Raw genomic sequence first — 24,132 nt, forward strand, 5'->3', positions numbered from 1 at the left:
ACCAACCCACCAAACCCCAGGAAGGAGAGAGACATTGTGGGTTAGAGGTTACAGCAGGAGTAGTTATCAAAAATTGTTGGGAAGCCTACACAGATGTTGGTGCATCTATCATTATGAGGACTTTCTATAAGTGTAATGATTTTTATACTGAGCAACAGAACTTTGTGTGTGTTTGTGTGTGTTTGTGTGTGTGTGTGTGCGCGCGCACAGCTGTGTGTGTGCACTTTGGATGGGTTAAATGCAGAGCACAAATTCTGAGTATGGGTCACCATACTTGGCTGTATGTCATATTGGAATAATTTCTTAAGGATCATTTAACACTGAAACCTGGAGTAATGATGCTGAAAATTCAGCTTTGTCACCACAGAAATAAAATTCTGGTTTAAAGTATATTAAAAAGATAACCATCACTTTATCATAATATTACTGTTTTTACTGCCTATTATCATTACCGAAATCATGAACCTCATTTCCGTAACCTATGTATCATTACCGCAACATGCATTCTTTTAAGATTTATTTAAGAAATTGAAAAATAGTAGTCTGCTTTTAAATGTATGTGCAGAATCTATACATTATGTTCTTTCAGGTTTGCCACATCATTTTGAAAATATTTCAGTTTTTAATGAAAAAATTTATAAAAATGGGTTGCAAAATGCAGAAGGTGTTGCGGTAATGAGAGAAATAATTGAAAAACACATAAAAATGTTATTATAAAAATATATTTTATACCAAAGTTTCAAGTAACTGTGCATGACTGTTAATAAACCATTTTAAAAAATGTGAAAATGTATTATTTTTCCCCATGGCACTGGACTTTTCAGAGTGTTACGTTAATGAGATTTTTAACGACATGTTTTGGAAAATATGTTCAAAAAATTGTTAAATTGTCAGTAAAACTTATTTCAATTTATGGTCACCGACACTTCAGACCTGGCTCTTAATGCTTAAAAAGAAAATTTGTTGATACAAACATTTTTTTAAATGTCATATATGAAATCTTTGAAACTACGATTTCGTGAGAATCACCCAAATGTGTTGGTCTCTTCCGGCACTTGCTGTAACTTCATTTCTTAATTTTTTATTTTTTGTCATAACTTCACTGAAAGCTCCTCCAGGGGCGGTGTTATTTGGGATAAATGTACAACATTGATCTCAAAACATAACACAAACTCCTCCCTTGTCTGCCAAGAGCCAATTAAGAGCCTGTCTGTTTTGCCATGTCATTCTACTTGTTGCATGCACTTGGTCGCCTAATAAGGTTAACGCCTCATCAGTATAATTAATGAATCTTTGTTGATTATAAGAAATATAATTTATCCACTCTGTATTTTTGTTTGGTGTGATCCAAACCAGGATTGACTCAAAACCTCCTTTTATTTCATTTCTGGCCTTGAATTTATTAGGAATTCCCCTTGGCTGTCCAATTGAGTCTAAATATACATTGGGGTCTGGCTCGTATCCTCTTTTAATTCTATTGTCTTCCTTGTTTGTGTTCTGTTCTGTTCCCCATTGTGTCATGTTAACTTCTTGAAGTAGTCGTACTTATACGTACTTACACATATACCTTTCCATCCAACTGGTAAAGAAGACAATAATATTTCACTTCCACAAATCCAAAAGAAATCTGCTATTATTAATGATTGGTCTTCATAAATTTCTATTGGAGGTAAGGCTATAGTTTGATTTTCACATTTTTCAGGTGCTATCTTACTTCCTTTAGTTGTTCCAAATGCTAAAAGTTCTGGAGCTCTAGAAGGAACTCCTGTTTTCCAAGAATTTTTCTCATCTATATACCAAATAATAGCACATCTTCCTTTGAATTTACCCACATCTTGGGTTCCTTTTGGTTTATGGAAACACTCATATTCTTGTTTATAATCTATGCTATACCATTTTGGAATCTCTACTTTTTTGTTTTTTAATTTTTATATTTTGACCGATATCTGAATACTGACACCCGGAACCCCAGAGTGGTCTAAAGAAATAATCTGATAATTTAGGATTTCCTAAAAATCCTAGGCATTCAGCAATACAATATGGCCTGGTAAAATCTGTTAAGTGACAAAAGTTTCTCCCAAATTGGGCACATTTTCGGTAGTCATATGGATTTGGTATGGCTATTAATTTGTTTAACGAAAATTCAGATTCAGATTTATTCAGACATTTAAACATTTAACAAATAGTTACATAAAATCAACATAAAGTCTGAAATGGAATAGGCAGTTTGCCTAATGCATTTACAAAATGTAATCAGTAAAGCTGCCAATGTCTTAAACATGGAGAAAAACAAAAGAAAAAAAAAAACATCACCAACATCACCAGCATCCATTTACATCTTTAGCATCCATTCTCAATGTATTTTTTTATAATTGATTTCTTCAAAAGAATTTTAAATTTAATTAAGGTTTTACAGTCTTTTAGCTCTTGGTCCAACTTACTCCATACATTAATCCCAACAAAAGAAACACAATGCTGCTTTGCACTCGTTCTCACATATGTTTTTTGAAACATTTCTTCCTTTCGGAAATTATAAACACAATCTCGTTTTTGGAACAATCCCTGGATATGCACTGGTGACCTATTATGGCTTATATTATACATAAATTGTGCTGTTTTAAACTCGACCAAATCCTTCAATTTTAGTGTTTTTAGTTTAATGAAGAGCTCATTTGTATGGGCCCTGTAATCCACTTTATTCACAATGCGGATAGCTCTTTTTTGAATGATACTTATTGGATTAAGATTGGTTTTATAAGTGTTTCCCCAAACTTCTAGGCCATAGGTCATGTACGGGAGAACCAGGGAACAGTATACAATATATATATTTTTTTCATTTAAAAGTTCTTTAACTTTGGATATTATTGCAAGAGATTTACATAACTTTGACTTGATGTAGTTTATATGGGGCTTCCAGCTAAGCTTATTTTGTAAAAGTACTCTAAGAAATTTTATTTCATTCACTCGTTCTATCTCAGTATAATTTATTCTTAAATTTATACCCACATCAATAGCACGATTTCCATTAAGGGTTAACTTATTAGAATCAAACCACTTCTTTAACAATGATCAGAAAAAATCAGAAATCAGAAATCAGAAAGAGCTTTATTGCCAAGTTTGCTTACGCATACAAGGAATTTGTTTTAGTGACATAAGCTTCCAGTACACAGAGACAACAACACAGAGACAAAAAAAAAAATAAATAAAAAAAATAAAAAAAATTACACATTAGCAAATAAATAAGTGTATAAACAATTGTGCTATAAATGATAATGGAATAGGATTGAGTGAGATGCAGGAATGTTCTAGTATGGAGGGTTAACAAATAAATATAAGGATATTGCACGTTTATAAGCATAAGTAGAGAACATTTAACTGTTCATGAGGTAGATTGCCTGGGGGAAGAAACTGTTCTTGTGCCTTGCTGTTCTGGTGTTTGCGGCTCTGAGGCGCCGGCCAGATGGCAAAAGTTCAAAGATGGGGTGACTTGGATGTGAGGGATCCAGAGTGATTTTCTGAGCCCTTTTCCTCACTCTGGATGTATACAGTTCTTGAAGGGTGGGCAGGGGAGTACCAATAATCCTTTCAGCAGTCCGAACAGTTCTCTGTAGTCTTCTGATGTCTGATTTTGTTGCTGAACCAAACCAGACAGTTATTGAAGAACAGAGGACAGACTCAATGACGGCTGAGTAGAACTGTTTCAGCAGCTCCTGTGGCAAGTTAAACTTCCTCAGCTGGCGAAGGAAATACAACCTTTGCTGGGCCTTTTTAACAATGGAGTCAATGTGATTGTCCCACTTCAGGTCCTGAGAGATGGTGGTTCCCAGGAACCTGAATGACTCCACTGCAGTCACAGTGCTGTTCATGATAGTGAGTGGGGAAAGTGTAGGTGGGTTTCTCCTAAAGTCCACGATCATCTCCACTGTTTTGAGCGTGTTCAGCTCCAGGTTGTTAAGACTGCACCAGACAGCCAGCTGCTCAACCTCTTGTCTGTAAGCAGACTCATCACCGTCCTGGATGAGGCCGATGACTGTAGTGTCGTCTGCAAACTTAAGGAGCTTGACAGAGGGGTCTTTAGAGGTGCAGTCGTTGGTGTAGAGGGAGAAAAGCAGAGGGGAGAGAACACATCCCTGAGGGGCACCAGTGTTGGTGGAGCAGCTGTTTGATGTGAATTTCCCCAGTCTCACTAACTGTTGCCTATCTGTCAGAAAGCTGGTGATCCACTGACAGATAGAGCTAGGAACAGAGAGCTGGGTCAGTTTGGTCTGAAGGGCTGTTGGGATGATGGTGTTGAATGCCGAACTAAAGTCCACAAACAGGATCCTCACATAAGTCCCTGTTTTGTCCAGATGTTGCAGGATGAAGTGCAATCCCATGTTGATTGCATCATCCACGGACCTGTTTGCTCGGTAAGCAAACTGCAGGGGGTCCAATAAGGGTCCAGTGATGTCCTTCAGATAAGCCAGAACCAGTTTTTCAAAGGACTTCATGACGACAGACGTTAGAGCCACAGGTCTGTAGTCGTTAAGTCCTGTTATCTTGGGTTTCTTTGGAATGGGGATTATGGTGGAGCGTTTAAAGCAGGAAGGCACTTCACACAACTCCAGGGATCTGTTGAAGATCTGTGAAAAGATGGGGGCCAGCTGGTCAGCACAGATTTTCAGACAGGCTGGTGTAACGCCATCTGGGCCTGGTGCTTTTCTTCTTTTGTTCTTCTTGAAGACCTGGCGCACATCATCTTCACAGATTTGAAGAGCAGGAGGTGTGGAGGGTGGGATTGCAGGATGTGTTAATGGTTGTCTAGGGAGATAGTCAGAATGGGTGTTGGGGGTTTCAAATCTGCAATAAAACTCATTCAGGTCGTTAGCAAGTCGTTGATTAGCCTCAGTACTAGGGGATGGTGTCTTGTAGTTCGTGATGGCTCTTAGACCTCTCCACACTGAAGTTGAGTCGTTGGAAGAAAACTGGTCTTCCAACTTTTTAGCGTAGGTCTTTTTAGCCACTTTGATCTCTTTGTTCAGTGTGTTCCTGGCCTGATTGTACAAGACCCTTTCCCCATTTCTGTAGGCATCCTCTTTGGCCTGACGAAGTTGTCTGAGTTTTACTGTAAACCATGGCTTATCATTGTTGAATGTTAAATAAGTCCTGGTAGGAATGCATACATCCTCACAGAAACTAATATAGGATGTTACAGTCTCTGTGAGTTCGTCCAGATCGGTGGTAGCAGCTTCAAAAACACTCCAATCAGTGAGGTCAAAACAAGATTGTAAATCCTGCTCTGTTTCGCTGGTCCATCTCTTCACAGTCCTTACTACAGGTTTAGCAGATTTAAGTTTTTGCTTGTAGGATGGTATAAGATGAACCAGACAGTGATCAGAATGTCCCAAAGCTGCTCGTGGAACAGAGTGATATGCATCCTTTATTGTGGTGTAACAGTGATCCAATATATTACTGTCTCTGGTGGGACATGTAACATGCTGTCTGTATTTTGGCAGTTCACGGGAGAGATTGGCTTTGTTAAAGTCCCCAAGAATGATTAAAACAGAGTCTGGGTGTTGTTGTTCTGTGTCTGTGATCTGATCCGCAAGTTTCTGTAAAGCTGAGCCCACATGCGCTTGCGGATGGATGTAAACACTGACCAGAATGAACGAATGAAACTCCCGCGGCGAATAGAATGGCTTGCAGTTGACAAACTGCATTTCTAGATCAGGACAGCACATCTTCTTTAACACAGTTACATCTGTACACCACCGTTTATTGATGTAAAAGCATGTCCCGCCACCGCGCGATTTCCCAGTTGATTCTGATTCGCGATCCGCTCTGAACAGCTGAAAGCCCGGCAGATGGAGCGCGCTGTCCGGTATGGCGTCATTCAGCCAGGTTTCCGTGAAACAGAGAGCAGCAGAGTGAGAGAAATCCTTATTTGTCCGAGAGAGCAGAAGGAGTTCGTCTGTTTTGTTAGGTAGAGAGCGGAGATTTGCGAGATGGATGCTAGGCAACGGCGTCCGAAATCCGCGCTTCCTGAGTCTGACGAGCGCTCCCGCTCGCTTCCCCCGTCTGCGCGTCCTGAAGCGTTTGATCAGCGCCGCCGCTCCTCCGATAACAACATTCAGTAAAACGTCTGAATAATTAAAATCCGGTAAAAGATCTTGTGGTGTGTTCTGCCGAATGTTCAGCAGTTCATCCCTGGTGAAACTGATCGTGTTTGTTAAACAAAAAACAGGAAAAACGAACAAAAACAGCACAAACACAGGAGAGCCAAGCACTGAAGCAGCCATGTGCGGCGCCATCGAGTACACAAGATAATTGTTTTTCTACTATATCTATCAATGCTTCTAAATTTTTACCAAAACTAAGCATGCTGGTGTCATCAGCAAATAAAATAAGGTTTGATGTTTTTGAAACTAAACAAAGATCATTTATATACATAAGAAACAAAAACGGACCCAACACTGACCCCTGTGGCAACCCACAAGTAATTGTCAGCAGCTGGGAATCATTGCCATTGGTGTGGACATTCTGTGATCTATTCTTCAGATAAGTCTGGAGCCAAGAAAAGGCCACTCCTCTAGTCCCATATCTGTACAGTTTTTGAAGTAACAATTCATGATTCACTGTATCAAAAGCTTTGGTTAGATCTAGGAACACACCGACAGCATATTGTTTATTGGCTATAGCATTTGATATTTTTTCTACAAGGTCAACTAATGCTAAGGTAGTGGTCCTATCAGGTCTAAAACCATACTGCTGTTCACAAAGAATATTTTGCTTATCTACATAACTGAATAATCTTTTATGAAATATCTTCTCCAGGATCTTGGAAAACTGTGAAAGAATGGAAATAGGTCTATAATTCGTGAATTTCTGTTTATCACCAGCCTTGTGAATAGGAATCACTTTCGCAATCTTCATTCCTTCTGGAAATACCCCCGATTGTAAAGAAAGATTAAAAATATAAGCGACTGGTATCACAACACATTCAATAATATATTTTAATACTGACATATCTAGTCCATTCCAGTCAGCTGACATCTTAGTCTTGCAGTTTTTGACAACTGAAATTATTTCATTTTCATCAGTGGCTTGAATAAATATAGTTTTATCAGTGTTTGGTATTTTACTCAAAACATCCACCTGATTAGTGTTGACTATTTCTTTAGCCAATTTAGGGCCAATATTAATGAAATATTGATTAAACTGATTTGAAATTTCATCAGATTGATTGATCAAAGTTCTATCGTTTATTAGAAATTCAGTTGGAATGTTAGCATTTTTATTTCCCTTTTTAATTAGTTCATTTAAAGCACTCCAAGTATTTTTTATATTACTTTTATTTTTCTCCAAAAGAGCACCATAATAATTACAGCACAGCAAGCAATTTTCTTTTCCTGTTTCTTTAGCTGTAAAGGCTGCCCATTTATGCCATTCATTATTTTGGGCTGTATCCCATAATGCATCAATTTGATTAATGTCTTCATCACCTTGAACATCATAATCAATGTCTCTACGATTTTTGATTATCCTTGGTTCTGTTGAGTTGATAACATTGTCACTTTTGTTCAAAGGTTGTAAAGTCAATTGAAGGGAAGTCAGGTTGCTTTCTATCGGTTGAGTTGGAATCTGCATTATGAGATGCATTAGGCATAGGATGGTCATCAGACATGTTGTCAGACTTATTCTCTGTCCTCTCCAGTTTGTCTGACAGGAGGAAAGAGCTCTCGTCAGTTTGCACTTCATCATGTGTCTCTGATTTTTCCTCATTGCTCTCTCCTGCATTGTCTGGTTGTCTGTTTAGCTTTCTTTCTACCTTTCCTGTGGGAACTCTAGTACAGTGGTTTAGATGATACCAGGTTGTGCTTCCCTCCACGTGGACTGCTGTTGGAGTAGCTCTCACCACTGTGTAGGGTCCTTCTCTCCTGGGCTCATTCCATTTTCTTCGGAATATCCTTCATATAAACTTGGTCCCCTGGAACAACTGGACAGGCAATCTCAGATTCCTCACTGGGCTCTTGTCTTTTTTCCTGTAAATAGATAGCTTTATGTATGGCAGTTAGTTTCTTCATATAAGAGCGAAGTTCCATTTGTAATTGTTCTAGAGGCAGTCCTTTATAGGGACTTCTACAATATGGCACAGGCATGGGCCGACCAGTAAGCATTTCATGCGGTGTTAAGTGCATGTTCCTGTTAGTTTGCATGCGATAGCTCATTAGTTCGAGCGGTAATGCATCAATCCAATTAAGTTTAGTACTTTCACATATTTTGTTTATTTTGGCCTTGATAACTCTATTAACCCTCTCCACTGACCCTTGTGACTGAGGTCTATAAACGCATCCTAGTCTCTGTTTTATTATTAATTGTTGCAATACTTGTTTCACAGTTTTTTGTATGAATGCCGACCCATTATCTGAACTTATTTCTGATGGAATTCCAAATCTAGGAATTACCTCTCTTGTTAGAAATGTAATTACCGTTCCTGCTCCTAGATCTGCGGATGGTACCGCCTCCACCCATCTGCTAAACCTGTCTATGATAACAAGCATGTATCTTTTGCCTTGTACACGCTTTATCATAAACGCATAATCGCATACAAGATGTTTAAAGGGGCCTTCAGGTGTTGAAATATGGCCTATTGGTGTCACAATGCCTTTTCTTACATTGTATTTAGCACATACTTCACATGTGGACAAAAATTCATCCACCATTGCATATAAATAAGGAGACCAATATCCTTGCTGTTTAATTTTTCTTACTACTTCTCCCCTTGCACAATGGTCAAAACCATGTGCATATGTAATAAGAATATTCAACAGTGAAGTAGGTGCAACAATGTGTCCTTCATGTGTACGCCAGATCTCCTGTGAGTCTTTTTTAGCTCCCCTTTGTTGCCACATTGATTGTTCATAGGGGCCTGCTTGTTGTTGAATTCGAATAATGTTATCCAATTGAGGATGAGGTTCGATAAGTACAACAAGTGCTAATACTGCTACTTGACACCCTGAAGCTTTTTTAGCTTCTAAATCTGCTGCATTATTTCCTTTAATGACATAGTCATTTCCCTTTTTGTGTGCTTGACATTTGATTATTGCTAATCGTTTTGGTAGCATCATAGCAGAAATCAATTGCCCTATTTGTTCACTATGTTGGATGGGAGTCCCTTCACTCTTTTTGAAACCTCTTTGTTTCCATACTGCTCCGAATAGATGACATACACCGTGAGGTGTTGATTCCAGATCTGGTCATAATCTAGTAAATGCCAAGGACTCATTCACACACTCATGAGGTTCTCCTTCAAAAGCCAAAGGAATTAATTCAGCTGGATTAATTGTATGGCATCTTTTAATAGTAACATCTGGATATGTGAGTAATGAGGAATAGGCTAGAATTTGAGCTTGTGTCAGAACAAATTTCCCTTGTTCTATTAATTCTACAACTTTGTGATGGGTATATATAGTTACTGGGTACCCCATAGTTATTGTGGATGCTTTTTCAGAAGCATAATACACTGCAGCTAAACCCTGTTGGTAACATGGTGGGTATCCCTGGGCTACATTGTCTAACTTTGTGCTGTAGTATGCTATAGGCTGTTTTTTCCTCCCACTACAGGTCTCTTGCATTAATCCAGCTGATGCATAACCATCAACTCTATTTGCCACTTATAGATGAAACATTTTATCATATTCTGCCATTCCCAGGGTAGGGGCCTGTTGTAATTCTTTTTTTTATTGTTTCACAGGCATCTGTGTTCCATTTTAATGGATTGCTTAAATGTTGTAATCCTGCTTGTTTCATAATTTCTCTCAAAGGCCCTTTCTTTACTGCATAGTCTTCTATCCAATCGGCACTAAAGCCAGTCATTCCTAGAAAAGTCATCATTTTTCCTACTGTCTGAGGTAACGGTGTTTTAATTATACCTTCTAATTGAGCTGGAGCTATAGCTTGTGTACCAAATGCAATTAATCTTCCCAAGTATTCCACTTGAGGCTGGCAATACTGCAAATTGTTTTTAGACACCTTGTGTCCTCCTTGGGCTAATTTTGTCAACACCTTAATTGAATCTTTGTGACATTGTTCTAGTGAGGTAGAACAGATAATTAAATCATCCATGTATTGTAATAGTGTACCGTCTATTACAAGGTCTTCTAAATCAGCCTTCAGAATCTTGTTGAATATATGTGGTGAATGTTTATATCCCTGAGGAATTCTAGAATATGTATATTGTTTATTGGCATGTGTAAATGCAAATATATATCTACTCTCTTCTGCAAGCGGTACACTGAAGTAGGCAGAGCAAAGATCAATTACAGTAAAGTATTTGGCATCAGTAGGGACATTTGTCAGTAAAGTGTGCGGGTTTGGTACCTCAGCTGGCATATCTTCCGTTATTTCATTTATTGTTCGTAAATCATGAACAAGTGGCCATCTGTTTTTGTCTGATTTGATTACAGGCATAATTGGAGTGTTACAGTAACTAGTAGTTTCTATCAATACCCCTGCCTTAACTAAGCCTTCAATTGTGTCCTTTATTCCTGCTTCAGCATCTGCCTGTAAAGGATATTGTGCTTTTCTAGGCAGACGTGCATTTGGCTTAAATGGAACTCTTACTGGATTTGCTGATTTTATTAATCCAATATCTGTGTCATGTTGAGACCATAGTTCAGTTGGTACCTGACACTCCATTTCCTCAAATAATTCAGTCTCATTTGTGTTTATTAAATCAGATGCTGTAGTCATCTGTATCACTTTCTTTTGGCTGATAACTACTTCCTGTGGAATTCCCAGCAAACTGGTTGCACACAAAATTTTGATGTAATTTTTGTCAGCTGAATGAAAAATTAATGGCTTTTCTGTTGATTCCTATTTGCTTTGTTCTGCCCTTTTCGTCATTGGTCCTAAATCTTTCGCTTCCCAACTTTTTCCTACATAAACTGCAATATACGGGACAGAGATATTTACATTGAACCATTTTTTGACAAATTCACCTTCTGGTATGTTTAAAGCTGCTCCCTCCTTACCTATGATGATGTACTGGGAGACAATCCAATCTCAATCCGCTGTCCTTTTGTTTCTTTTTGCCATTTCTGTTCTATATTTTCATCCCTTTCTTGATCATACATCATTGTGCAATGAAATTCAGACTTTGATAGCTGTGCTTCAGGTATCTGTGCTTCAATAAACTTTCCCCATTTATTGACTGTCTGTCTCACATCTTGTTCTATCTGTCCTATCCAATAAACATTTGCTTTTGGCTCTGTAACCATCATTTGTGTTTCTGTTCCTATTGCATCAATATATATCCCTTCTGGAGAACACCAGATTTGTAGTCCTAATTTACATAATGCATCTCTTCCTAACAAATTAAAAGGAGTTTGATTTGATACCAGAATGGGCATTGTTATACTTTGATCTTTTGTTTGTAGACACACTGGAGCTGTTATGGGAATCAATTGCATTTTTTCCAGAGAATCCTATTGTCTTTGCAAATTTTCCAGACAAGGGGAGATGTGAAGCATATTTCAAATTAATGCACGTTCGATTTGCCCCCGTATCAATCATCTTCGGAGTATTTTTTCCCTCTATTTTAATCTGCATAATAGGCTCTTGATCAGCTTTTGTTGATAAAATTGGAAGCTGACTCTCCCCTTTAGGATTCTCTGGGCACCCCTAATAGCCTGGATTGGGACCTCCCCAAGGGTTTACTGGGCCCTGCACTGAACCCTTAGTAGGCTGTTGCCAGCTCATCTCCCTTCCACCATGAGGTTGCTGTGGCCATTGATGAGTTGGACAGTCAGCTTTAATGTTCCCGGGCTGTCCACAGCCCCAGCACAATGGTGGAGGCCTGTCTCTGCCTCTGCTTCTGCCTCTTTGCTGTATGGGGTTTTTTCTCCATCCCATTTGTCCTGGTTGTTGAGTATAAACATTTATTATGGGCACAGGGTTCAAGTGTTCATTTGGAGGGACTGCTGTAAGTGGGCTTGACTGAATAGTAGGTTGTGGAGCAATTCCGGGAGACATTATATTCATTTGTTCTGCTGTTGCATTTGTTACTGAATCTTGAATATTTTTCTTATTTTAATTTGTGAGTTCTTCAAGCTGTAATTGAGTTAGTTTACGTTGTAACTCTTTCTCTTGACTTTTAAGTTTTAGTTCATTTTTTCTTTGTTGTTCCACTGCATGAGACACATGGTCACAAAACTCTTTGTGTGTTTTAGAAGTTAAACCGACCACATCCTCCAGCTTGCTTTTTACCGCTGGCGGCATAGCATCAATCACAGCTTGTCTAAACAATGTTGACATTAATGGGTCTCCCTCGGGATCCCCCTCAGTTTCTTATTTCCACCTTTTCAGCTGTTTTTGCACATAAGTGGTTGGATTCTCTGTGTCCCCCATCTCTTCTCCTTTCTGTGATTTAGAATTCAGTCTGATCGGATTCTCCGCACGCAATGCCTGCCATACTGCTGGGCGGAATGCATCAAAAACAATCCCATCCATATTGTGAGAGTTCACTGCTCTGTTTAGAGTCGTTGTAAGAAGAATTTCATTCATCTTTGTCCCTCCAATAATTTTAGCCAGCAGAGCTTTAACATCTCCCACTGACAACAGCTTTCCCATTGTTTCCTCCTCAAACATCCTAATGAATTTCCCCGCCCCCTCATGAATATCACGAAGGCGAGTGACAAGCCCCTCGAGGTCCTGTGAATCTCAGGGGACATACTGTCCCTGCTCACCCTTGATTAAAATTGGGAGCTGTGGGGCCAGTGGTCTAAGTGTCCCTTTTTCTCTGCCCTGTTCCCATTTACCATTATCAAATAACTCCTCTGCCTGATTCTCATCCTCACTACCATAGAACAACTTACTCTTTCCTCTCTCCAACTTATTTACCTCTCTGATCTTTTTCCCTGATTCTCAAATTTTCTCTTCCATTTCTTCTTCCAAAGCTTGTACTTGTGCTACAATATCTCTATCTTTCCTCCTCTTTTTTCTAATCCTTCCTCAAACCAGGTTTTATCTTCCTGATTAGCTTTCATTTTTTCTAATGCTGTACGTGCTTGCCTGTAACAATCCAGTTGCAAACTTTCTGCACTTTCCTTTCTGGGTTGCCTCTGTGTTTTTACAGCTGGCTTCTCTTCCTCATCCATCTCTAACTGCCCATCTAACTCTAGTTCTCCTGTTACTTCCACGGTTCCCTTGAGTATTGGGAACTCTCCTTGTACTGCCAAATAGGGGGGAGGCTCTGAAAATAACTTTTCTTTTCTCATGTTATCTTTCTCTGCCCCCTTCAGGACTTTCCTAGCCTGCTTTATACTCTTCAACATATCCTCACTTTCTTTTATAAACAGAGCAATTACTTCTTTCTCTTTTTCCCTCTTTGTTTCTCTTTTTTCTATTTTCATACTGATGCTTTTAGTTTTATAGTTTTTTATCAGAGTTTCCATTTCCTCACACAATGCCACATCAAATGTCCCTTCCTTTGGCCATTTTGTCGTCATATTTTCTGTTCTCTTCTGCCATTTTTTTGAGATTTTGTTTATTTGCTCTTTACACAGTGGATATTTTAATCAAATTATTCCCACTGGTGTGGCTGCCATATCTTTATTTATGTTATTACCACCAAACATCAACTTTTTAGTTTTATATCGTAACTTGGTTACAATCTCTTCTTTTCCTTTCACTTAATTTAACTATTTTTTACCCAGTTTCACCCTACTTTTTATTCTTTACTATGTGTCATACCTTTTTGAATTTAGTTTTTTATTCTGTTTCATGCATTTACACTTTTTTTTATTCATATTATTATTTGACTGCCTATTTTATTTACTCTATTTTATTATCACTTTTTAGATAACTATTTCTAACAATAATCCTTTATTTTTATTTTTTACTTCTCTTTCCTTTTTTGTCCACCCATTTAATACAACTTTAATGTGGAAACTTCCTCCCTTGCTCTCACTCCCACTGCACTGGGTTCAGGAATTTTCCCCCCTTTCACACAGACATCCAAAATGCAAAACTCTTATTATAGATCTTGGTTCAAACTTTATTGATACTATTTTCCTAAACTCATTCACACTTTCTACACTTTTTATTGCCAGCCAGAGTGCTTATTCTTGCATACTTTTCCCCTTTATCTAAGGGATAATCAGTCATTAATTGTCCTTTTATTATCAAGGCTCATCATACATTCATCCCTCTCAAGTGGATCTGAGTTGAGTCCAATTCTACCAGGCCACATTTAAGTGACGGTCCAGGAACGGTGCTCAACCCTTACACACCCAATACGAAATTTATTTGTTCATACATTCATCATCGTTCACACATTCATTCGTCCGGACACAGTTACATCCACACAACAAAACACAGCTCTTCCTTGAGCTCCCTCTTCCTAGAGCGTCCTTAAGGGCCCACCTATTCTGACCTTCGAGAATTTTCACTTTATTCTTTATCAAAGTGGTATCTGTGGGGCTTTTCCTCGCGATTCCTTAACTAATCTGCTTCTCCGTTTATCACTGTCCTTCCTGGGCCCAGCTATCCAATAAACACAGACCATTGCATACAATGTCTTTCTGCCTACACCATCTTTGTTTTAAATCAAGGTTACCTTCCAAGGCTTTCCTATTAATAAACCAAATATGTGCATGCAGTTATTTCTTCTGGAGTAAAACCCCTTTTTCAATTTAGATATACTATTATTTTTCTAAATTTGGAAGAGCAGATTTTAAGTTTCCTTACCACTCAGAACTGACCTCAACCAACACAAATGAATTTTATAAGAAAAAATGCTTACCTTATTTTATGGTGGCCACCCGGTTGTGTTGATCATCGGTCAGCTCAAAAGCGGCTGTCCACTCTGCTACTCTTGTCCAGTCCCATCTGGGGTGCCAAATCTGTGGTGTCGTCTACCGGTTCTCAGAAGAATCAAACTCAGTCAGGGGTTTTCTCTCAGAAGAAAAGACTTTATTTCCAGGAAAATAAAGTCGAGAGTCCATGCAAGGAAATCTCCCGAATGCTAGGTGGTATCTCCTTATATACAGTTTTCCTGTTTCTAACAGGGTGTATTCTATTCTCTATAGTTTTCCTTATGTTTACATTTTAGTTACTCCCTAGAGAGTTGAGACCTATTCGTAAAGCAAAACCCATTGTATGTATTTTCCAGATGTTTCCTATCTGGGGACAGGATGTTTTTTCTGCAGACAGGCACATTCTTTTCACACACAAGCTATATGATTATAATGGAATCTCACATATATACATATATGTGACTAGATTTAACGTGATTATACTTGACTGATACAAATCTTATTAATAAAAATCTTCCACAGTGCCTCCCGAATAATGTTAGGTAGGTTATTCCAGAGTTTAGGTGCAAAATAGGAAAAGGATCTGCCGCCCGCAGTTGATTTTGATATTCTAGATATTATCAGATTGCCTGAGTTTTGAGAACATAGCGGACATAGAGGATTATAGTGTAAAAGGAGCTCATTCAAATACTGAGGTGCTAAACCATTCAGGGCTTTATAAGTAATAAGCAATATTTTAAAATCTATACGATGTTTGATAGGGAGCCAGTGCAGTGTTGACAGGACCGGGCTAATATGGTCATACTTCCTGGTTCTAGTAAGAACTCTTGCTACTGCATTTTGGACTAGCTGTAGTTTGTTTACTAAGCGTGCAGAACAGCCACCCAATAAAGCATTACAATAATCTAACCTTGAGGTCATAAACGCATGGATTAGCATTTCTGCATTTGACTTTGAGAACATAGGCCGTAATTTAGATATATTTTTGAGATGGAAAAATGCAGTTTTACAAATGCTAGAAACGTGGCTTTCCAAGGAAAGATTGCGATCAAATAGCACACCTAGGTTCCTAACTGATTACTTAGAATTGACAGAGCAGCCATCAAGTCTTAGACAGTGGTTATTACAAGCAGAGCTTTTAGGTCCTATAATTAACACCTCTATTTTTTCAGAATTTAGCAGTAAGAAATTACTCGTCATCCAGTTTTTTTATATCGACTATGCATTCCATTAGTTTTTCAAATTGGTGTCTTTCACCAGGCCACGAAGAAATATAGAGCTGAGTATCATCAGCATAACAGTGAAAGCTAACACAATGTTTCCTGATGATATCTCCCAAGGGTAACATATAAAGCGTGAAGAGTAGCGGCCATACTACTGAGCCTTGAGGTACTCCATACTGCACTTGTGATCGATATGATACATCTTCATTCACTGCTACGAACTGATGGCGGTCATATAAATACGATTTTGCACTTCCATTAATGCCAACAAAGTGTTCAAGTCTATGCAAAAGAATGTCTTGGTCAATTGTGTCAAGTGCAGCAATAAGATCCAATAAAACTAATAGAGAGATACAACCACGATCAGATGATAAAAGCAGATAATTTGTAACTCTAAGGAGAGCAGTATCAGTACTATCATACAGTCTAAATCCTGACTGGAAATCCTCACATATACCATTTTTCTCTAAGAAGGAATATAATTGTGAGTATACCCCCTTTTCTAATATCTTGGACAGAAAAGGGATATTTGAGAGAAAAAGAGCAGCCCAAAAAATGGAACGCAGCTGGAGGAAAACAAAACTAGAGGTATTTCGTATTGCTTGGCGGCAAAGTAACCTATCCTACAGAAAAGAATTAAAAACTGTTAGATCCGATTACTTTTCTTCTCTTTTAGAAGAAAACAAACATAACCCCAGGTATTTATTCAATACAGTGGCTAAATTAGTGAAAAATAAATCCTCAACAAGTGTTGACATTTCCCAAAACCACAGCAGTGGTGACTGTTGCTCGACAGTAATGACTTCATGAACTACTTTACTTCTAAAATCTATACTATTAGAGATAAAATGGCAACCATTCAGCCATCACCTACGGTATCGCATCAGACAATGCACTATAGATCCCATGAGGAACAGTTCCACTCATTCTCTGCTATAGGAGAGGAAGAATTGTATAAACTTGTTAAATCATCTAAACCAACAACATGTATGTTAGACCCTATACCATCTAAGCCCCTAAAAGAGGTGCTTCCAGAAGTCATAGATCCTCTTCTGACTAGTATTAATTCCTCATTGTCATTAGGATATGTCCCCAAAACGATCAAACTGGCTGTTATTAAGCCTCTCATCAAAAAACACAACTTAACCCCAAATAACTAGTTAATTATAGACCAATCTTGAATCTCCCTTTTCTGTCCAAGATACTAGAAAAGGTAGTATCCTCACAATTATATTCCTTCTTAGAGAAAAATGGTATATGTGAGGATTTCCAGTCAGGTTTAGTACTGAGACTGCTCTCCTTAGAGAAAATCATAAGCTTTCGTGACGACACCTAGCAGTGGTCTATCAACTGTCCTGATAGTCTTTTTAGGCAACCCTCAGCCTGACGGTTGAGATTTCCGGGGGCCCCCCCCTTGGGTGTGGGCCCCCCACCTTTCACCCCACTTGCAACGGTCCTGTCTATCTCTGTCGCAGATGAGGGATTCACATGTGATAAATGCAGGGAAATAGTTAGGCTGACAGAGAAGATTCCAGAATTAGAGACACACATCCACACTTTAATTAAGGACAGTAAGAATGTTAGGGCTCTAGATGCGGCTTTGGATGCGTCTAGCTCAGGGATTCCTGTACACTGTTCGGTTCCGGCAACAGAGCCCCTGCAGCAAGGCAACTGGGTGACAGTGAGGCAGCATAGTCGTAGTCCGATAGTCCGATCAAAACATTAAACAGGTTCTCCCCACTCAGTGATGCACCCACTGAGAAACCTGATGAAAGTGCTCTAGTTATTGGCGATTCTATTGTACGGAACGTGAATATAGAGACACCAGCCACCATAGACAATTGTTTACCGAGAGCCAGAGCGCCTGACATCTTGGCAAATTTAAAAGTGCTGGCTAATGTTAAACGTAAATACAGTAAGATTGTTATTCATGCCGGAGCTAATGATGTTCGACTTCGCCAGTCAGAGATCACTAAAAAAAAAAAAAAAAAAAAAAATTTAAGTAAAAAAACATTAAAAAGGTGTGTGAACTTGCAAGCACGATGTCAGGCAGTGTAATATTCTCTGGTCCCCTCCCTGCTTAACGTGGTGACGAGATGCATAGCAGATTGTCATCACTTAATGGCTGGATGTCTAAGTGGTGCCCACAGAATAACATAGGTTTCATAGACAATTGGACGAGCTTTTGGGGCAGACCTGATTTGTTGAAAAGAGATGGTCTTCATCCCTCCTGGGGTGGTGCCACTCTTCTTTCTAGAAATATGGCAAATAGTCTTAGTGTTTATACATGACTAACTGGGGCCCAGGTCAGGAAGCAGACAGACTGGCTAATCCGACCGTCTGCTAGCTGCCTCATGTCACAGAGGTCAGCTAATTCTCAGCACATAGAGCAGGCATAGGCAACTCCGGTCCTGGAGGGCCACTATCCTGCAGGGTTTAGCTTCAGCCCTCATAAAAACTCACCTGCCTGTATCTAGTCTCATCTAGTAATCCCGAAAACACTGATTGCCTTGTTCAGGTGTGTTTAATTAGGGTTGGAGCTAAACTGTGCAGGATAGTGGCCCTCCAGGACCGGAGTTGCCTATCCCTGACATAGAGACTCTTTCACCTAGATATCACACTATAGAGACTGTGTCTGTTCCCCGAACTACAAAATACCAATCGTTAATGCGCATCTCGTCAGTAAAGCCGGTTCTCTAATCAGCGGAGGAGATGCGCATAACGATCGGCCAATCGTGATCGGAGAAGCCCTAACAAAAAACGTCCAAACCAAGTTAAGATTAACAATTTAATTGAAGTTCAACAAATAAAAAACAGATGCAATATTGATAAACAAATGATAAAGCTTGGCTTATTGAATATCAGATAGTTTCAGAGCACCTCGCTATCACTAGTTTTATTTTGATCTCCCCTGTCCGCTATTAGCTTATAGCCCGTTAGCATCAGCGGTGTGGTGGCAACTAACTGCGCTAACATTGCTAATACTCTATTCACACCCATTACCACTGCTGTATTCACTGTTACTTGCTTTAATGGCGGATGAATGTCTACCTGATTGCAGGCTCGAGTCCGTGGGGAAGTAGATTCGCAACCTGGAGGTGAGGCGGAGGTGAGCAGAGGAGGCGAGACGAGCCCTGGGCGATGACTTCTCCCCCTCCTGCCTTCGAGATCTCCATCCGGAACCGCTTCGCTCCCCTCCGCGAAACAGGACGCGACGATGTGATCATCGGAGACTCCATCGTCCGACACGTCCGTGCTACGTTAGCCGAAGGTAATGTGCGCACACATTGTTTGCCTGGTGCTCGTGTTCTCGATGTTTCTGCGCCGATAACTGTGATCCAGAAGGCCAACGAGAGCCCCAGAGCAATCGTGCTTCACGCCTGGTTAACGACACCCCACTGTGGCAGATGGAGACGCTGAGACGGTTTGCAGTACGACGCCCGCGTCGGCGTTCATCGTGGTTCAGTAGACTTTTTGCTTTAAATGAATGGTTGTTGTCATGGTGTAAAGAACAGAAACTGCTATTTGTTAATAACTGGAATCTTTTCTGGGAGCGTCCTAGGCTGTTTCGCGCTGATGGCTTACACCCCAGCAGAATCGGAGCGGAGCTGCTTTCTGACAACATCTCCAGGACACTTCGCTCCATGTGACTAGTAAGACAATTCTCAAATAACCATTATGTTGAGTTTTGTTCCACCTGCTTAAATGATAAAAGTACTTGCACTGTAAAAACTTTTAAGACTGTGTCTGTTTTGGACTTCCGACTTAACGATCTATGGAGTAGGACGCAACTTTCAGAGCTCCTGCACTTAGCATTAAATTACGTTCATTGGCACATTTTCGCGTTATTTTTCTTGGTGTGTGCTCTATTTAACACTTCATCTTTAACTATTGCTGAGAAAAATGCCTGCTAAACCCAAATCTGGCAATGCTCCATCTGCTGCGCTTCAGCGGCCTGCTGCGCACGCTTCATCCCCGCCTGGTAGTGATTCCTCCTCCCCTTGCGACAGTGCTGTAATGCCCGCTGCCCCACCCGATGTCAAGGAGGAGCTGCTATCATCCCCCCGCTTCATTATCATACAGACTGTATGGACATTTTGCGGTGAGCTAGAGCCCAACAAAGAATAAAGGTAGGTGATATGGCTATACATTTCTTCCCTGACCATACCGCGAAGACTGCCCGTGCCCGTGCGCCTTCAATGACATTCGCCGCCAGCTCCGTGAGATAACGTTGCCTGGGTTACGGTATGGCCTTCTTTACCCGGCTCGCCTCCGTATTACATATGAAGGTACCGAGAGAGTGTTTGAATCACCGGAGGGCGCCAGAGCATACATTAAGACATTAACCAAGTAAGAGATCTGGTTTCTTCTCAGGCAGTTTTACCATTATGGAAGTGGTATGGACTATTACGATCTTTTTAGCTAACACACTAAGTGCTTTGTTACAGCTGATGTTCATCACGTGTGCCGTGTTCTTTATTGTTGTAAATTGCGGGAGCCCGTCTTAAAGGAACACTCCGACTTTTTGGGACTTTAGCTTATTCACAATATCCCCCAGAGTTAGATAAGTCCATACATACCTTTTTCATTTCTGTGTGTTCTGTAAGTGTTATTTGACCCACCCACCGCTAGCCTAGCTTAGCACAAAGACTGGATGTAAATGGATACTGTTAGCATAGTAATCCCAATAAGTGACAAAATAATGCAAACATTTTCCTATTTACATGTTGTGATCTGTATAGTCACAGCGTGTACAAATAACAAGGCTATATGAGACAGAGACCATTTTTAATCATAGAATTACTGGGAACTATATTCTCACAAGGCGTAGGAGCACAGCTAACGTTACTTGGGCGGAGTGGTTACTTGGGCGGAGTGATTAGCCTAGCACACAAGACGCCCTGTTGATGGTTCCGTAAATAAAACAAATGACTAGCTAGACGTGACTCGTGATCATGGCTGACTTTGAGGAATTGTCAGACTCAGAGGAATTTTACTGTGTATCAAATCAAGATCCAGAACCATATAGTCTTGAGCCAGAATACACAGATGAGGAGTTACAAACTTTGGAAGTTGTAAGACAAGATGTCGAAGGGAGAATCAGAACGAACCCAGACTGGTGCTGTAAATGTGGAACATGCCAACCTATGCCGACAGAACCGAGTGCCTTTGTTGTAATGAATGGGACCGGGTTTTGCCATCAATGTCAAGGCTTGATGACAATCAAAATATTTGCGTCACTACCACGGAAGATTTCTCTGCCCTACACCCGGGAGTTGTCGTTTTTTTTCCCATTGTGACAAGATCAACTGGAAGAAACGCCCCATGCCGAGTGAACCTAATGATCAGCTGTCCACCAAGTAAGTGATTTTGTTATAATGATCACGAGCAGTGTGTTCATGACAACACAATAATAAAAATAAAGTGGATACACGGAGCCCCTATTCACGTAATAGTGTCACTACTAAGGTTATATTACATTAGCATGGCACTGTTACAGTATGGCTAATGTTAGTCATCTCAAAACATAACGGAACACTTACCACAGCAACAGGTGATCCAATTTGTCCTGTGTTTATTATCGATGGGATGGCTGTATCCTTTAGCACATGTTTCATGGTCCGTATGGCAACTTGCATTTCTTCAAAATTGTCGTCTACAGTAAAATGTTCAGAGCAAACAAAATACTTCGTGATGGTGTTTACAGGTGTGTTTGGATCTATTTCCAGAGCAAGTAGCCATCGATTCATCAGTTCAGCTTTTTGGGTTGGATCACGAGTCACGTCTAGCTAGTCACTTGTTTTGTTTACTGAACCATCAACAAGGAGTCTCATGTGCTGCGCTAATCACTCCGCCCAAGTAGCCACTCCGCCCAAGTAAGGTTAGCTGTGCTCCTACGCCTAGTGAGAATATAGTTCCCAGTATTTCTATGATTAAAAATGGTCTCTGTCTCATATAGCCTTGTTATTTGTACACGCTGTGACTATACAGATCACAACATGTAAATAGGAAAACGTTTGCATTATTTTGTCACTTATTGGGATTACTATGCTAACAGTATCCATTTACATCCAGTCTTTGTGCTAAGCTAGGCTAGCGGTGGGTGGGTCAAATAACACTTATAGAACGCATAGAAATGAAAAAGGTATGTATGGACTTATCTAACTCTGGGGGATACTGTGAATAAGCTAAAGTCCCAAAAAGTCGGAGTGTTCCTTTAAGCTTAACTGTTTCCATTAGGCAAAAGCCGGTAGCCTTGTCCTTAGGGAATTTACTCCTATTGGAGATAGCCCTTGGTTCTCCATCGTTTGGGGATGGGGTCGATGTAAGTGCTTTGGTGAGGGTGGGAGGGTTGTGGCTAATGTTCAGCCTGTTTGGCCATCCAGTTTTTGTGTGTGTGTGTGTGTGTGTATGTGTGTGTGTTTGCCCCCCCCCCTTATTTTTTTTTATTATTTTTTATTTTATTTTTTCTCTTTTTTATTTTCACCCTCTCTCTCTGGGGTGGTGTTCTTCATTCATCTAGTTAATCTCTTAGTTAATAATCCATAAATGTCTACTAACACTGGCAATGCGGGACCCATCATTGGAGGTTCACATATTAGGTTTGTGAGTTGGAACATCAAGGGTTTGGGAAGCCCCATAAAAAGATCTAGGGTATTAACTCACTTGAAAAGGCTTAATGCAGACATAGTGTTTCTACAAGAAACTCACATTCGCAATAATAACACAGATTTTATGAATAAGGTATTTGAACATCTCCCTTCTCTGCATGATAACCTCCTCATCTTTGGAGAGGACATGAACTGTGTTATTGATCCTAGGTTAGACCGCTCCTCTCCCAAAAGCTTGACCCCATCATTAATGTCCTGTTCGCTCTCTGACTTCATGGCTAAAAATGGTTGCATTGATCCCTGGAGATTCTATAATACTACCACCAAGGAGTATCCTTTTTTTTCACATATGCATAAATCCTTTTCTCGGATTGATTATTTTTTCATTGATGCAGAACTTATCTCCAAGGTGTCACCGATTAAATATCATCCTATAGTTATCTCTGACCATGCCCCGCTGTCTTTGGATATTCAGCTCTCTCCACAATCCCGATACTCCTCACCATGGAGGTTAAATACTCTGCTCTTGTCAGATGATAAATTTAACTCTTTTATTGTATCTTCAATTGATGATTTTATCATGATCAATCAAAACAAGGCTGATCCTATTTCTTGTTCACTGCTATGGGAATCACTCAAAGCATACTTGCATGGTCAAATAATTTCCTACTCTGCACATTTAAATAAAACTCAAATAGCTAAACTTCAAGAGCCTTCAACTAGATTGGACAAATTGGATCAACAGCTAGCCACTTGCCCCTCCCCTAACTTGCTCAAAGACCTTGTTGATTTGCAAACTGAATTTGATCTCGTCACGACTACTGAGGCAGAGCGCCTTCTTTTGAGCTCGCGTTTCACATATTATGAGCATGGCGATAAGGCAAGCCGGCTCCTAGCCCATCAGTTGCATCGCCAGGCTGCCTCACGTATGATTCTTCAAATCAAGGATCCCTCAGGCACACTACATACTGACCCTAATTCCATTAACTCTGTATTCTGCTCATTCTATTCTTCTCTGTATAAGTCTGAGTCCTCTTCTGACTCTTCTGAGATGGGTGCTTTTTTGGATAGCCTCGACTTTCCTATTATTAGCCCACATGTTACCAAAGATCTTGATCTGCCGCTAACAGTTGATGAAATCAACACTGCTATTAACAACATGCAAAAATCTAAAGCTCCTGGCCCTGATGGATTCCCAGTGGAATTTTTAAAAAGATTTCAATCTAAATTGGCCCCGATTTTGCTTTCTGTATATAATGAATCTCTGCAGGTTGGCTCTCTCCCTCTTACTTTAAGACAAGCCTCCATAAGTCTGCTGTTAAATAAAGACAAGGATCCCAATCTTTGTGGTTCTTACAGACCCTTATCTCTACTAAACATGGATGCAAAAATCCTTGCTAAGGCTCTGGCCAGCCGATTGGAAAGATTACTTCTGGCCATGATTTCATAAGAGCAAACTGGATTTATGAAGGGCCGTCAGTTATTTTACAACGTCCGCACCCT

Source organism: Carassius gibelio, chromosome A22, assembly GCF_023724105.1.
Source record: "Carassius gibelio isolate Cgi1373 ecotype wild population from Czech Republic chromosome A22, carGib1.2-hapl.c, whole genome shotgun sequence".
Classification (NCBI taxonomy): domain Eukaryota; kingdom Metazoa; phylum Chordata; class Actinopteri; order Cypriniformes; family Cyprinidae; genus Carassius; species Carassius gibelio.